We start from the raw sequence: 15,306 nt of genomic DNA, 5'->3' as shown, positions 1-15,306 counted from the left end.
GGGCCGTTATTTCCTCAATTATTTTTATGTTTCCATTTTCTCTGTCCTCTCAGAGTGGGACTCCAATTACCTGTATGTTAATAGGTCTTTATATATTTTCCCACAGATCATCGAGTGTCTGTCTATTTTTATTCTCTGTTCTTCAGAGTAGTTCATTTTTATTGACCTATCTTCAAGTCCACTGACAATTTTTCCCATCATTGTAAATGTGCTGTTGAGTTCATCCAGTGAATTTTTATTTTACATACTATATTTTTCAGTCTTAGAATTTCCATTTGGTGCTATTTAATACTCTGTATTTCTTTGATAATATTTCCTACTAATTTTCTATTTATTCATTATTTACAAGTATATTTTCCTTTATATCTTTGAGCAAAGTTATAATCTTTGCTTCAAAATCTTTGTCTGCTGGGGCACCTAGGTGTCTGCCTCAGTCAGTTGAGCAACCAACCTTGATTTTGGCTCAGGTTGTGATCTCGGGATCGTGGGACAGGGCCCCATGTCAGGCTCCACACTCAGTGAGGAGTATGCTTGGGATTCTCTCTCTCCCTCTCCCTCTGCCCCTCCCCCAACTCACTCTATCTCTCTCTAAATAAAAAAATAAATAAATCTTTTTTAAAAATTAAAAAAGTAAATCTTTATCTGCTTTCATGATCAGTCTCCATTTATTGCCTTTTCTTTCAAGTATAGGTTACATTTTCTTATTTCTTATTCTGTTAGTAAATTTGGGTTGCATTCTGGACATTATGAATGATAAATTGTATAGCTTCTAGATTGTGTTATATTCCTTTGAAGAAAATTAATTTTTTTAAGCAGGAAATTAACTAGCTGAACTCAAACTTCCTTTGTGGTAGCAGCAGCTAAAATTTCTGTTCGGTTCACTTAGTTTTGTTGGGCTGTTTGGATTCTTTTCTACATATGCATAATTCAAAGGTCACCTAGAGGTTTGGGCAGTTTATATTCAGAATTTGTGGGACTCTCTCTGTGACTCTCCTTTCAATATTTCCCTTCTCCACTTCCCAACTGCCTCAAACTCTTGCCTCTAATCCTTCAATCCAGTAAGACTATGAGCTTCTACTCAAGTTTTGACAGCCTGAATGGAGCCAATTACAGCCAGCCACTGGCAGAAAAGCTATAAAAGTAGAAAACTTACCCAATGCATTGTTATTCTTCTGAGTGCCAACTCCCCTGAATTTTCTGATTGCTTTTTGGCTATGCTTTAATACCCTCATGTAGTTACTTTTCATATTTTGTGCAGTTTTAAGCTATTATCTGTAAGAAAGATGATTTGATGGGCTCTACTCCACCATCACTGAAAATGGAAACTTCTGACCATCAAATTTAGTGACATGAAAGCCATTGGTGCCTTGATAAGAGCAATTTTGGTTACATGGTAAGAGCAGAAACTTGACTAGAGTGGGTTCATGAGAAAATGGAAAGAATGAAATTACAGATAGTAAATATTTACAGTTTCATGAGTAGTTTTGTTGTAAAGGGAAAGAGAAATCAAGTGGTTCCTGGAGGTCGATGTGGTATCAAGAGAGGCCATTTTGTAAGATAAAAGCATGTCTTCTATGCTGATGAGAATAATCCAGCAGAGAAGGAAAAGTTGATGATACAGAAAAAGAGGGAAGAATTGCTGGAATGATGTTCTTGAACAGACGAGAGAAGATAGGACATGCATAAGTGGAGGAATTGGCTTTGGATAGATTGTGGACAGTTCGTCTATACTCGCTGAGGAAGGTGGGTGGGTAGATGTTGTGGAGCAGGCCAGTTGGAGTTCTCTTTGTTTTGCTTCCATGTTCTCAGTGAGATAGGAAGCCCAATTATCATCTAAGAGTGAGGATAGAGGAGGATGTGTTAGATACTTGGGAGAGGGGGAGGAGGATCAAATAGTTTTCTCGGAAAGTAGAAGAACTAAGGAACTAACAAAATATAGTAGGAATGCCGGGCAGCGCTAAGAACTCTCTTGAGGTCGGCATCACGAATTTAAAAGGAGTCAGCATAGGCCTGGATTTTTCGCCACCCACATTTTGCTACCACACAGGTGCAGGTGTAGAATAGGTGAAGAGTATTTAACCAGAGATTTTTCCAAGAAGGTATGATGAGGCAAGAGAGGAGTAAGGGCGATAAGGCTGCATGCAAAAGAATGATGAGAGATGGGCCAAGAGAGGATGCAGAGAAAGGGGGACCCGCCTACACTGTTGGTGGGAATGCAAGCTGGTGCAGCCACTCTGGAAAACATTATGGAGGTTCTACAAAAAGTTGAAAATAGAGCTACCCTACAACCCAGCAATTGCACTACTGGATATTTACCCCAAAGATACAAATGTAGTGATCCAAAGGGGGACATGCACCCCAATGTTTATAGCAGCAATGTCCACAATAGCCAAACTGTGGAAAGAGCCTAGATGTCCATCAACAGATGAATGGATAAAGAAGATGTGGTATATATGGGCGCCTGGGTGGCTCAGTTGGTTAAGCGACTGCCTTCGGCTCAGGTCATGATCCTGGAGTCCCAGGATCGAGTCCCGCATCGGGCTCCCTGCTCAGCAGGAGTCTGCTTCTCCCTCTGACCCTCTCCCCTCTCATGTGCTCTCTCTCTCTCTCTCTCTCTCTCAAATAAATAAATAAATAATCTTTAAAAAAAAAGAAAATGTGGTATATATATACAATGGAATATTATGCAGCCATCAAAAAAATGAAATCTTGCCATTTGCAATGATGTGGATGGAACTAGGGGGTATTACGCTAAGTGAAATAAGTCAATCAGAGAAGGACAATTATCATATGATCTCATTGATATGAGGAATTTGAGAAACCAGAGAGAGGACCATAGGGGAAGGGAGGGAAAAATAAAACAAGATGAAACCAGAGGGGGAGACAAACCATAAGAGACTCTTAATCTCAGGAAACAAACAGGATTGCTGGAGTGGAGGAGGGTGGGAGGGATGGAGTGGCTGGATGATAGACACTGGGGAGGTATGTGCTATGGTGAGCGCTGTGAATTGTGTAAGACTGATGAATCACAGACCTGTACCCCTGAAACAAATAATACATTATGTTAATAAAAAGAATTTAAAAAAATATATATGGGCCAAGAACTTTAAACTGGGCAAGTAAGGGGAGAACATGAGGGGTTTGAGAGCTAGTTGAAATTAAGGCGACAGAATGAATGTATTATAGGGTCTGAAGAATTATGAGTCAGAGGACTTGAGGGAGTGAGCTGAAAGTTAGGAAGTGGCAGTCACAGAGCATGTTGCTTAAAATGGAAAAGATGCAAAAATTCTCATCATTGGTAACAATAAGATTAGCTGACCATGGGAGTGAGTAGTTAGATAGGATAGAGGAAAAATCATCGGTGGACAGGAGATCAAGGAACCAATAGGCCAGGTTATTGGAAGGATCATACTCCTGGACACTGAAATCACCAAGAATTAAAACAGAATTCATATTGAGAACGTGATGGCGGACTGCAGCTGAAGTCTTCAGGGGAATGAGGGGAATGGCCTGGGGGTCTATAGGTGACTGCCCCAGTGGGTAGTAGCTGCACAGGGTGGTATGTTTAACTAAACTGAAGTAAAGGTCCAAGGCAGCCCCAGACTTTCTTCTCTCCTGGATTCCACCTATAGTAGTTTCTAGTTAATGCACAAGTGTCTTCCGGTGATAAAGAAGAGCTCTCCCCCAAATTCTCTAAGGTAACCCAAGAACAAACCACTGTTTGAGATTACAGTGAGAAGAGATCCACATTTCACTGCTGGTGGGTCTGAGCCCTGTGGGTCCAAGTGCCCAGCTGGTGGGCACACTAACTCACAGCAAGGCCATGGGTGGGGGCTGGTGCAGGAAGCACAGCAAACGTACTTCATTGTCAAACTACCAGGTTATCTTGAGAGGAGAGTTGCAAAGTTTGGCAGAGGGGCGTGGGATGGAGCAAGAGATGTAGGCATGAGAGAGGGAGGCAGAGGAGAGGGTCTGGGGCTTTGCTAGAAAGCCAGGACATTGCGTCTGCCTCTGTGGCTCATTCAGAGGAAACTGAGGCACCAAGAGGAGAGAACCCCAGTAGCAAACCTCAGACCTCTTGTGGCTACCTTGAGAGCTTCTTCCCAGCTTCCCAGCACCTCCCTGGGCCTTCCTTTCTCTACTCAGGGCTCCACCAAGCTTAAAACGAGCCTGAGCCACACATATTTCGGGTTGTTTGCTTTTGAGAAACAAAAGACAAAGGCTAATGAAATCACCAACTGCCCAGTCATCCAAGCAAGAAACTCTAGTAGCCTCGTCTTTAATCCTTCCTTTCTCACTCGGGTACCAAGTCCTTAACGGTGTTGAGATGTCACCTCGTCTCCATACCCATAAACTGGGCCCCTACAAGCCTGGTCTTGACCATTTCAAGACACCAGCGCCTCCAGTTACCCCCCTCCTTGCTCCCCCGACCCACCTCCCAGCCACCAGAGTACCACCGCTGGCGCAACCGCTGAAAGCAATGCTGACAAAAGCCTTCCTCTGCATAAAAGCATCTGTCAGCTCCCAGTCTTCTGCAGCTAGAATTCTTAGGCTGTCACCCAAGGCTTTCCCCAGCTGGCCCCAGTCCACCCTGTCTGTCTCCGGCTCCTTCCCATCCACTTACTCTCTGCACTCCACCCATGCGAGGCATCTCCCAGACACCACGTGCCTGTTTAATCCCATTGTCTTTGTGTTGTTTCTTCTGCCCCGTGTGCCCTCGCCCTAGCTCTGCACATCAAAACCCTGTTTGTCCTTTGAGACCCAACTCACATGTCCTTCCCTCTGCTGGACCTGCATGTTTGCACCTGCACAGAGGCCCCCATCGGGTCTTGACTTGCACATGGTTCTATTTTCGCCATCCGTGGAACGTGGAGTTCCTTGTGGGCAGCAACAGTGACTTACTCATTTTTGTGTCCTTACTCAACACCTAGCACGGTGTCCAGCAGAGAGCGTGCGCTCCAGCGCGCATGGACGCCGAACTGAAGAGGACTCTGGGTTCATCTCCTGTTGCACGGATCTTAAAAGCCTCCCAGGTCTCCCTCCCCACTATCTGATCTTGAAGGTCCACACGCGCAGCCTCCAAGTTGGCTGAGCACCCTCTGAGCCCCTCCAGGGAGAGACTACTCAAAGCTGCCCTGGCTGTTAGAGGCGTCCCTCCCGTGGCTTCCCCTCCCCGGCCCTTTGCTTCCCTCACTGGGGCCATGGAGAACAGATCTAATCTCTCTGCCTCGGGACAGTTGTGTCAATATCTCAAAAAGGCTATCCTGTGCCTCTGAGTTGTCTCATACCCAGGCTAAACGTTCTCAGGTTCTTCAGACTTTGCTTATAGGGCATGGTTTGGCGTCCCTTCGCTGTCTCGGTCACCCTCCTGAATACATCTCAGGTTACCATCATCCCTCTTAAGAACTGGGGCTCTGAATGGGGCCTCGGACATCAGATGTGGCCCAAGTGGTACCAAGACCAGTGGAATGGGGCCTCTCCAATTTGGGGCATACATGTCTAGTCTACTCTGTCACCCAGCCCCGAAATCGCTGGGTTCCTGGCCTCTTTGAGCTCCCATCCCTTGGAAACTCATCTTTTTTGACTGCAGGGGGCCCAGGCCTGTGGTGGATCCTACTCTGAGCTTCCTCAGAGATGTGGGTCTCATAAGGAGCAAGGAAACAGGGCATGTGCCTTTTGGTATTTGGAAATGGAATTCTCCAGTGTGGACAGATCCAGCTTTGGAATAAATTTATTCTCAGGTAATTTAGTTCTAGCTGGGGAAGCGGTCAGAATCCACAAAAAGTGATGTTTCAATATAATTGTCAGGAAATTCCAGCTCTGCCACAGAGCCAGTGGATGGCCTGGGGAAAGCCTCCTCACCCATTCCCTTTCCACTAAACTGAGGCGTCTAGGGTCCTGCACAGTTCGGCCTCTCTGTGCTGATTACCTGATGTCAGGGTTCCTCAAGACCACTTTCTCCGTGCCCCCCAGTTCCTCGGGGCCTCCATGAACTCCAGACCTTGGCCCCAGCCTGCCCCAGCTCCCTGGCAGGGGCTGGGGAGCCCAAACTCTGGCATTCCCGGACAGATTCCCACACCCTCCCTGCCTCGGCCTCCTCAGCCACACTGTGCTTGTGCAGGAGGCCGGGAGGCCGAAGAAGCCGGTGAGTCAGGCTGTCAGAACTGGCCCCGCCAGTTCCACGTTCCATCTAACCACTGTGTCAGCAAAAGCCCAGGCCAGGTTTGGGCTAGAAACCTCTTCCAGCTGCTGCCACACATTCTCCAGGTGGACAAGGCGTGGAGCTTTCCTGCAGAAGTCCAGGCCAGCTGCTGGATTTGCCAAAGCCCTTCTCTCCCTTCCTCTCCCTTCAGGAGGGAGTCACACCTTCTTTTATAATGGCCATTAGGCCCATGGGAACAGCCTTTTCCCTGCGGCAGGGACAGGACGCCAGCGCCAGACGAGGCTGGTGGATTGGGGCGACACCAGCATTTGAGACTCAGAACAACGGCCCCATAGATTCTGGGCGAGGTGACACTGCCTATACCCACTTGACTACTGCCCAGAAGGGACGTTGAGGGAGAAGCTCCACCGGACCACCACTCGCGGCTTCTCACCTCAGAATGTGGGGGCAAGGGACCCCTTAGCACCAGAGAGCCTCACATAAGGACTTCAGGGTTTGTGTGTCTGTGTGCGTATGAGTGTGTGTGAGTGTGCGTGTAGAAGGGAATAAGGCTAGCATTTCCCAAAGTTATTCCCACAGGACATTCATAGATGCTAAGTGAGAGGAGAAGTCTACGTTTTAGAAACTCTGGGCTAAACGGTTTTTTTACTCCTATTTCCCAGAAGCATTAATATGCTAATGTGTGTCCCAGCAGAGAGAGGACAGGAGAAAGAGAGAGGAAGTGGGGATGACAGGAAGCCCATCCTGAGCTTGTTTCATGGAAGAACACTTCTTTTTTTTTTTAAAGATTTTGTTTATTTATTTGACAGAGAGAGACACAGCGAGAGAGGGAACACAAGCAGGGGGAGCGGGAGAGGGAGAAGCAGGTTTCCCGCTGAGCAGGGAGCCCGATGCGGGACTTGATCCCAGGACCCTGGGATTATGACCTGAGCCGAAGGCAGACGCTTAACTGACTGAGCCACCCAGGCATCCCATGTATCTTCAGTTTTGTTGTTGTTGTTTTTTAAGATTTTATTTATTTATTTGACAGCGAGAGAGGGAACACAAGCAGGGGGAGTGGGAGAGGGAGAAGCAGGCTTCCTGTGGAGCAGGGAGCCCGATGCGGGGCTTGATCCCAGGACCCTGGGATCATGACCTGAGCTGAAGGCAGATGCTTAACGACTGAGCCACCCAGGCGCCACCATGGAAGAACACTTCTTGACAAAATACCTAAGTTCTGGAGAGCCAGTCTGGGGGTAACTCAGATTGGTTAAGCTGACTTTCAACGGCCCTTCTGGAACAGTAAATGGCAAACCAGATGAGCACAGCCTGGGAAAGACCTGTGTCTCAGCTAACCAAGGGTCAGGGGTAATTCTGGTGTGTCCAGCCTTCAGCCAGCTGGAGAGGCTGGTGGGAAGGCCATTCGAAAAATAGTTTTGGGGATGGAAGAGCAGAGCAGGGCCCATGTCATCATTTACAGAATGAAATGCTCTCTTCTGTCTCCAGCCAGGCGATACCAGCTGACCCAGAGTCCCAGAGTCTCTATCTTCTCAGGGGCTGGAAGAACAAGGGTGACCTAGCTCAATAACTCTCAAACTGTAATGCACCTGCAGATCCCTGGGGACTGTGTTAAAATGCGGATTCTGAGAGGATGCAGTTCTGGGAGCTCCCAGGTGGATGCCGTTGCTGCCAGGCGTCCGTCCACAGACCACGCGTTCGTCCACAGACCACGCGTTGAGTAGCAAGGTCCTAGCCAGTGTAGGAAGGCTTTCTGGAAGGGCAGACCTACAAAAGAGGGGGGACTCGAGGGAAGAGTTACCAGAGAGGAGAGCAGGGCTGGGGCTGCAGAATACTGAAAAAATGGGGAGAGACGGAAGGTGAGACAGGATGGTGGGAAAAAGGAAGCCAATGTAGTCTGGGGCTCAGATTTTAAGGTTAGGTATGGGGCAAGAGCCACGGATGAGGGCTGGAGGATGGACAGCAAGGTTGAGCGGCTAGAAAATTCCACCCACCCTACCCCAACCCCACCCCTGGAGCCACACAAGGGAGGTGCGGGGCCTAACACAGGGTGAGCGATAATCCCTCAGGAGAGGAGCATGGCCATGTGGACTCCATGTCTCCCCACTCTACAGAAGAGATCTCTGATGAGCTGGCAGGAGATAGATGCCGTCACCGGCGGCTGCAGGCAAGGCAGGATGGGCTGACTCACCCAGCCAGGCCCATCTTCCCATGACCAGCGGGTCCCAGGCTCCACTCAAGGAAGGAGAGGGCAGGAAGGAGGGGCTGGCCAAGGCCTGCCTGAAGGCCCCTAGCATGGAAGGGACAGGGGACCTAAACTGGGGGAATCTGAGAGGAGGGAGAAGGGGGAGTAGACACCACAGGGAGGGAAGAGGACAAGGGAGACACAAGGGGGAAAGGGAAGCGTTTCCATCTCCACAGCATCCCAGAAATAACAGCAAACACTCATAGGCTTGTGCCACGCACTGTCCTGAGCACTTATATTTATATAAGCTCATTTCATCCTCCAAAATCCAAGGAGGCAGTTGCTAATATCATCCCCACTTTACAGATAAAAAAATAAAAAACAAAATGGAGACAGTAACTTGGCCAAGGTCATGCAGTGAATACACAGTAGAATGGGGATTAAATCCAGGGAGTCTGGCTTCAGAGCTAGTGCCCTTAAACAGTCTCCAGAAGACAACAGACTCTGGGGAACATAAGACTTCTCTTCCACTATCCACCCCCCACCCCCACCCCCTCATCTGGCCAAGTAGGGAGGCAGAATGGCTTGTTGGTGGCCAGACCACCAGTACCACTCCGTCAGGCGGGGCAAGGCAGCCCGATCTCATTCCCGGGAAAAACTGCTTTCCAACTGGTGGTTCCCCAGCATCCCCCCCTCACCCCTGGTCATTCACTCAGGGCACGGCAGCCCTGGCCTCGTCATGTCCACGAGCTGAAAATTCTGCGAATGTTCAGAGTGTCCATTTCTTCAGTGTCAAATATCTGTGTCAAAGAGCCCCTGCCCCAGAGCCCCCAAATCTCTCTATTCACCTCTCCAAGCAGCAAGATTACCTCTGGCCTTTTTAGAACACCGTGTATGTGTAACCTGTCCCGTGTGAGGTCTCGACTCCTTGGCGATACATGGCCATTCATTCATTCAGCAGCTAGAGTGCCCCAGGTTCCAGGCACGCTCTTGGCGCTGGGGATTCAGCAATGAACAAAAAGCAGACAGACTCCGGGTCTTCCGGAGCCTATAGTAAAGAGACAGACCAAAAACAAGATCGGGAGAAGGGACCAGAAGTGTGGGGTAGAAGGGAAGGTGCAACAAGGTTTGCCTTATGGCCAGGGATGGATGGTGCCCCCCTCGGAGGCTGAGTAAAGACCTAGAGGAGGGGAGGTTTGATTATGAAATCTCATTGTTCTCTCCATAACTGCTACCACCTGGACTCTGGTGGGTTCCAGTCAAGGTTCCAAAACTTAACAGCCACTTTTGATTCTTTCAGCAGCCCCTCTGTAGTTACTAAGACTTCAACCTCGTCGGCTTCAAATCCCAACCTCACATTTGATTCACAGCTCCCCATCCCCGCCCTGCCCGGCATGGACTAGAATTGAGGAAGCGTGGCTGGGCTGAGCTCTCCCACATGCCCCTTTCCCACACGGACGCCTCTCATGCTGGGATGGTACCAGGGAAAGGGAAGGCGCCTACTCTCACTTGGTTCCCATGGGGGTCACACCATTGGCCTGTGTGGAGCTTCTGTCTTGTGGTCTCTTAACTCAGAGGGGCCCCCACGGGGCCCAAGAAGCCCCTCTGGGAGGTCTCTCCTGGGCCTCTCCCATCTGATTTGCCACTTAACCACGTTCCAAAGTGTGTGCTCAATATATATGTGTTGGATTTACGGAATGACTGAACCAATGAATGAATGAACCCTTAAACAATGGACACATTAGTAATCAAGCCGACTCAGTGCTAACATTGATACCACATAAGTGAGGTAAACATCTGAACCTTTTAAGATTGGTTTTTCTTTTTCTGGGTTTCACTGTTTTGTTTTGATTTACAGCGCTTTGACAACTATCAAAGACAATACAACGATAATGCAACTACTTTACCATATTTTCCCTCTCTTGGGAAGATATTTTACCGTATCTTCCCCCTCTTCCCTCATTTGACAATCAAATGATCAAATCCTGTACAAGATCTGCTGAATGAGAATGATTTCCTCCTACATTCATTCAACTGGTATGGAGGGGGCCACTGGGACCTCTGGATGAACAAGCCAGGGCCCCACGCCCCACTCCCCACCCCATCTAGACAGGGAAAGCAATGAGGAAATCAACAACGCAGCTGAGTGGGAAGAGGCCCGTGTTCATTAGCAAGTCATTTTATCTGAACAAGGAACAGCAGTAAGATCTGTAAGATCGCATACTCTCATCCTGGGCTGCCCCCGGGGAGTGATCAAAAGTCTGCAATAGACAGATCGGAACATTCTTTCACACGAGTTTTCTTACAAGGATCAATGCACACATACTTTGCATTATGGAAATTATTCAAATATTTGTTAGCTAAAATACAGAAGTAATGTCTTTAAAATATGCTTTTCTTTGTTTCCATCAGATACCCAATTTTATTCGGTGGAAAGTATACCATGCAAATAAAAAATCATAAGCAGAACAATCAGGATCCTGCCCTGTATGACCTTGGATGAGTCACTTAAGTGCTTTGAGCCCCAGCTTCCTCACCTATAAAGTGGAGTTCTTTAGGTCCTTACTGTAATTGGAGAGTGCACATGAACTGTGTTGCACATTGCCTCGCACACAGTAGGTGTTAATAGGCAGAGGCTAATATTGTTCATTAGTATGATCATGTAGCCGGCTTATAAATTATGTCCAGTCTCTCCCAACAGAGTCCACTGCTCACCACCTCCCCTGGGCCCCAGGAGGTGAGAGCTGTGGGGCCAGAGAGGTCTCCGTGTCAAGTTCAGAGGAAAGAACTCTGCTTGTCCATTACCCCCAAGCAGCAATGAAGTGAGCTCCCCCTCCTTCATCCTCACAGACCAGCACCCCGGGTGGTTGGCTTCTTTGGGGAATTGGCAAGGTAGGGGTGGGTGGGGATCAGGGAGGGGTAAGGCAGCTCATGCTAAACAGGTCTCCCTGACCCACCTTCCGCAAGCCCAGCACAATCTCAGCCCTGGAGCCAGCCTGGGAATCTCACCACCTCCCCCGCCCCGCCCTCCACTTTCCTGAAGAGCAACCCCAGCCCGCCGCCTCTCCAGATTGGCGTTGCCCAGGCCTGACTCTACCGGGGGGGGGAGGGGGGGGGGGGGGGAACTGCTTCAGGTGCGCTGCAGGTGTGGCTGGGGTGGGCCGGGCGGTACTGAGTGCAAGGCCATGGGCAGGGCGACTCCCCGGGGGGCCTTTGCACAAGGTGGAAACCTTTCTCTCCTGAGTCTTCAGCTGAGAGCAGTTGAAATTCCTGTAGCTGTTGGGGTGGGGGCTGAGAACCAGGATGAGCAGGTAGGTGGGGCTGAAGAGGCCGCCAGGGTGGGGCACCCAGACTTGGTTTCTGTGAATCACAAGCCCCGGGTGAATGGGCCTCAGTGTGGGGTTCTCAAGACAGCCGGGGGGGGGGGGGGGCATTGCCCGAGGAGGCCATGGGGGCTCAGGAGGAGGCCCCCAGACTTCTTGGAGAAACAGCCACTGGAGCCAGGTCCTGAGAGGTGGGGAAAAGTTGGGTAGGCAGAGAGGGAACGAGGGCATTCTAGTGGTAAGAAAGAGCATTGCCCAGGTGGGAGAGCATGGGACACTGGGGGGTCACAAAACAGCTAGCTCCACCTGGCTGCACAGTAAGATTGCAGGTAGACCAAGGTCGGGGACAGGGGTGGGGGGGATCTCCCTGGATTAGGAATCAGGCCCGCCACCCCCACTGCTGATGTTTATAGGCCAAGCCTCTGTCCACCCTGGGTTCCCTCTCTTTCTCTCTTTGCAGGGTTGAGGGGTGACCCATTGGCAAAGCAATGACAGGTGCTTCCATGATCCACACATCCCCCTAAGCACCCGTGGACAGCAGCATGGGCTGGCATCACCCCCCCGAAGGAGGAGGCTGCCTGACTGTGCTCTTCCAACTCTGGGCAAAGCCCCCTCTCATGCTGGCCATGCACCTCTCCGGCGATCAGGCCCCAGGGCTTCCTGTGGGGCAGAGCAGCTAGCCTAGCAGGCTGGCAGGCACAGAGCAGACAGGCTGCCATGAGGGGCTGCTGTCTCCCGGGGGGGGGGGCAGGGGTGCGGAGGGGGGGAGTAGGGGCAGAGAATGCTGAGCCCCTACTCTCATGTCCTATGCCCTGACCCCTGGGCCCACCTCCAGCGGCTCACAGAAGGTTTGGACTCTGGCTCAGGCCCTGCACTCTGTGAGATCCGAGGTCCTCCTCAGTCCACAAGGTTCATGTGCTGGGAAGAGTCCTGGCTCTGAAGCCATAAGCTTGGGGTTCAAGTCCCAGCTTCACCACTTACTAACTGAACGGCCCTTGACATGTTGCTCAAACCTTCAAACCTCAGTGTCTTCCTATGAACGTGGGGACGAGACCTGAGGGCCTTGAGGGTGGGGGGTGGGGAGTTGGCCCAAGTGAGTACGTGTCAAGTAGCCAGCACAGGGCCTGGCACGGAGGCCAGGCCGAGATACATGTGAGGAGATGTTGTGTGGGAGAAGGGGTGAGTTTACACCCCCCCCGATCAGCAGCATTGTCCCGTAATTCCCACTCCATCTTCCTCCTGGTAGGGCCAAGGGGGCAGGCTGGACATTCAGAGGAGAAGCCTAGCCCAGAGTGGTGATGACCCATGGCCATCCTGTGGGGACACGGATGCTAGCGTACTTCCGGCCAGCCCCGCCCCCAACCTGGGCTGATCGGAGAGCCTGGCCCCGAGGCTTGCGCCCAGCGCAGAGGAGGGCCAGCCCCCGACTCCAGGGTGGGTGCTGCCCCACCCTTTCCAGAAACCAGGCTGCAGTGTCAGGGGTGGAGCTCCACCTGGGAGCAAGTTCGGCACACCTCCGGCCAGGCGGTGGCACAGACCTGGGACCGCCGAGTGTCAAAGCCACACGGTGCGGGGGGGACCAGCAGCAGCAGCAGACTCCTCGCACCCCGAGCCCCCAGTGGTCTGGCCAGGGAGAAGGCCTGACCCTGGAACACAGAGGGAAGAGAGGCTTTCAGGGGCTCCATGAAACCCCATAGACAAGGAGGAGCCAGCTTGGACCCAGCATGGGTGACTCGGCTTCCCCACACCTTGAGCCCTTGAAAGGGGCTGGTGACAAGTTACGACTAGAATGGCCTTATTGACGGCTACGTGCGCTCCCCACTTCCCATGCACCAAGCGCTCCTCCAGTTTCCAGACACACTACCCCATTAGCCTTGCTGACAATCCCCGTTTTTCACAGAAGGGAACTCGGGCACAGAGAAAGGGGGTAACTCGCCCGGAGTCGCGGAGCTGGGAAGTGGTGGGGCCAGAATTTGATGGGAGAAAGCAAGACTCTGGCTTCAGAGCATGGAGTCTCCGGCGGGAAGGGCTGGATGCCAAGGCAAGCGGCCCCTGGAGAATCCATCATTCTCTCCTGGCTTTTCCTCCTCAAAAGTGGGTTTATCATGTGAATGCATTTCATGACCTGAGCTTGTTAGGAGAGAAAATCTGATGATAGGAGGATGGCGGGGGCGACGGGTGAGCAGAGCTCGGAGGTCATTTCCCTGAGCATATACACGGGGCGCCAAGAGATCTGCCAGGTGAAAGGTGTGCCCAGAGCAGGGGGAGGTGGGAACCTCGTGGAGACGGTGGTGCCTGGGCGATTGCAGGGGACGGTGCAGGGCGGAATCAGGGTGTCTGGTGGCACAGTTCGACCCGCTGCAGCCTCACCCAGGTCCCGAGTATGGCTCTCGGCCATACTCGCTCCCTCCCTCAGTGTTTGGTTCGGCTCCCGCTGCACGGTGAGCACAAGAGTGACAGAGTCATGAATGAACCAGGGGGGATGTGTGCATGCCTCTCTGCACCTTGCCACTCGCTTGTGAACCCATCACAGCGTGCTTCTGTGCACGCGTCCGTGCTCCCTCCGTTCTCTAGGAATGTCATGGGGGAAGCACAGGACGAGGCCCAGAGCCCATGGCATCGCCTGTCGGATTTGGAAGGGCCCCTGCCTTGGGCTGATGACCTAGGTATGCCCCTGCACCCTGACCCCCGTCTGCACTCTCCTTGGCGAGTAGGACAGGACAGGGCCACCTGCCCAGTCTCTTCACTTAGGGACAAATGCCCCAGGGCCCGTGCAGACCAGCTATCCGCAGGGCTCCCATCTGGAGACAGCACCCATGTCACCCTGCAGAGTTCTTGTTCCGTTGATGGGGACCTCGACTGGATTCCACGGAGTCAGAGCAGGGGAAGCCCTGTGTGGGGACAGCGTCTAGGGTACTCACAGGGTCTTCCCGAAACACTGGGTGACTTCAGGAGTAAAGAGATACATGGGACCTGGCCTCAGGGAGGCTCAGAGTAAGACAGCAAGGCTGCCTCCATGTCCCCTTCAGAGTATGGTCATTGAAGGAGACACCACACCTGCTAGGGCAGAGGGATGATCATGAGGACCCTGGTGGGAAAGGAGGTGCAGGAAGCAGAACCCAGGACCACACCATCAGTCCCTCTTGCTGCTCCAAGGAGAGAATGAGACAGGAGGTGGAGCCCCCATGGGGATTTGGCGGTTGGAAAATTCTGGAGTTTCAGTTCTGGATTCCATGCCCCTCTCTCTGGTAGCAGGGAGGGTGGGGTTCAGTGGATCTCCCAGAGACAGTGGCGGGAGCCCTCTGTGGACCTAAGGCCCTGTATCCCGCCTCCTGCCTTTTGGCCACTTACAGAGGCCCTTCTCATTCCCCACCAGAAGCCCTTGGATTTTGTGATAACCGGGGCTCTTCAAACACACCAGGCCAGTCCTTCCTTCTAGGGCTTTCTATGTGCGGTTCCCTCTTCCCATCCCTGACCCCTGGCCTTGACTTTCTTCTTCTCATCTTCTGAGACTTGATGTAGAAACCTTTTCCTCTAGAAAGCCCTCCTGCTCACCAATGCCAGGTGGGGTGGCTCTTGTCTGTGCTTCCCCAGCACCTTCTGCCCTGCCTGCTGTGACACTGAGCTGGGATCTTCTG

Source organism: Neomonachus schauinslandi, chromosome 6, assembly GCF_002201575.2.
Source record: "Neomonachus schauinslandi chromosome 6, ASM220157v2, whole genome shotgun sequence".
Classification (NCBI taxonomy): domain Eukaryota; kingdom Metazoa; phylum Chordata; class Mammalia; order Carnivora; family Phocidae; genus Neomonachus; species Neomonachus schauinslandi.
This window is presented reverse-complemented; position numbering follows the sequence as displayed.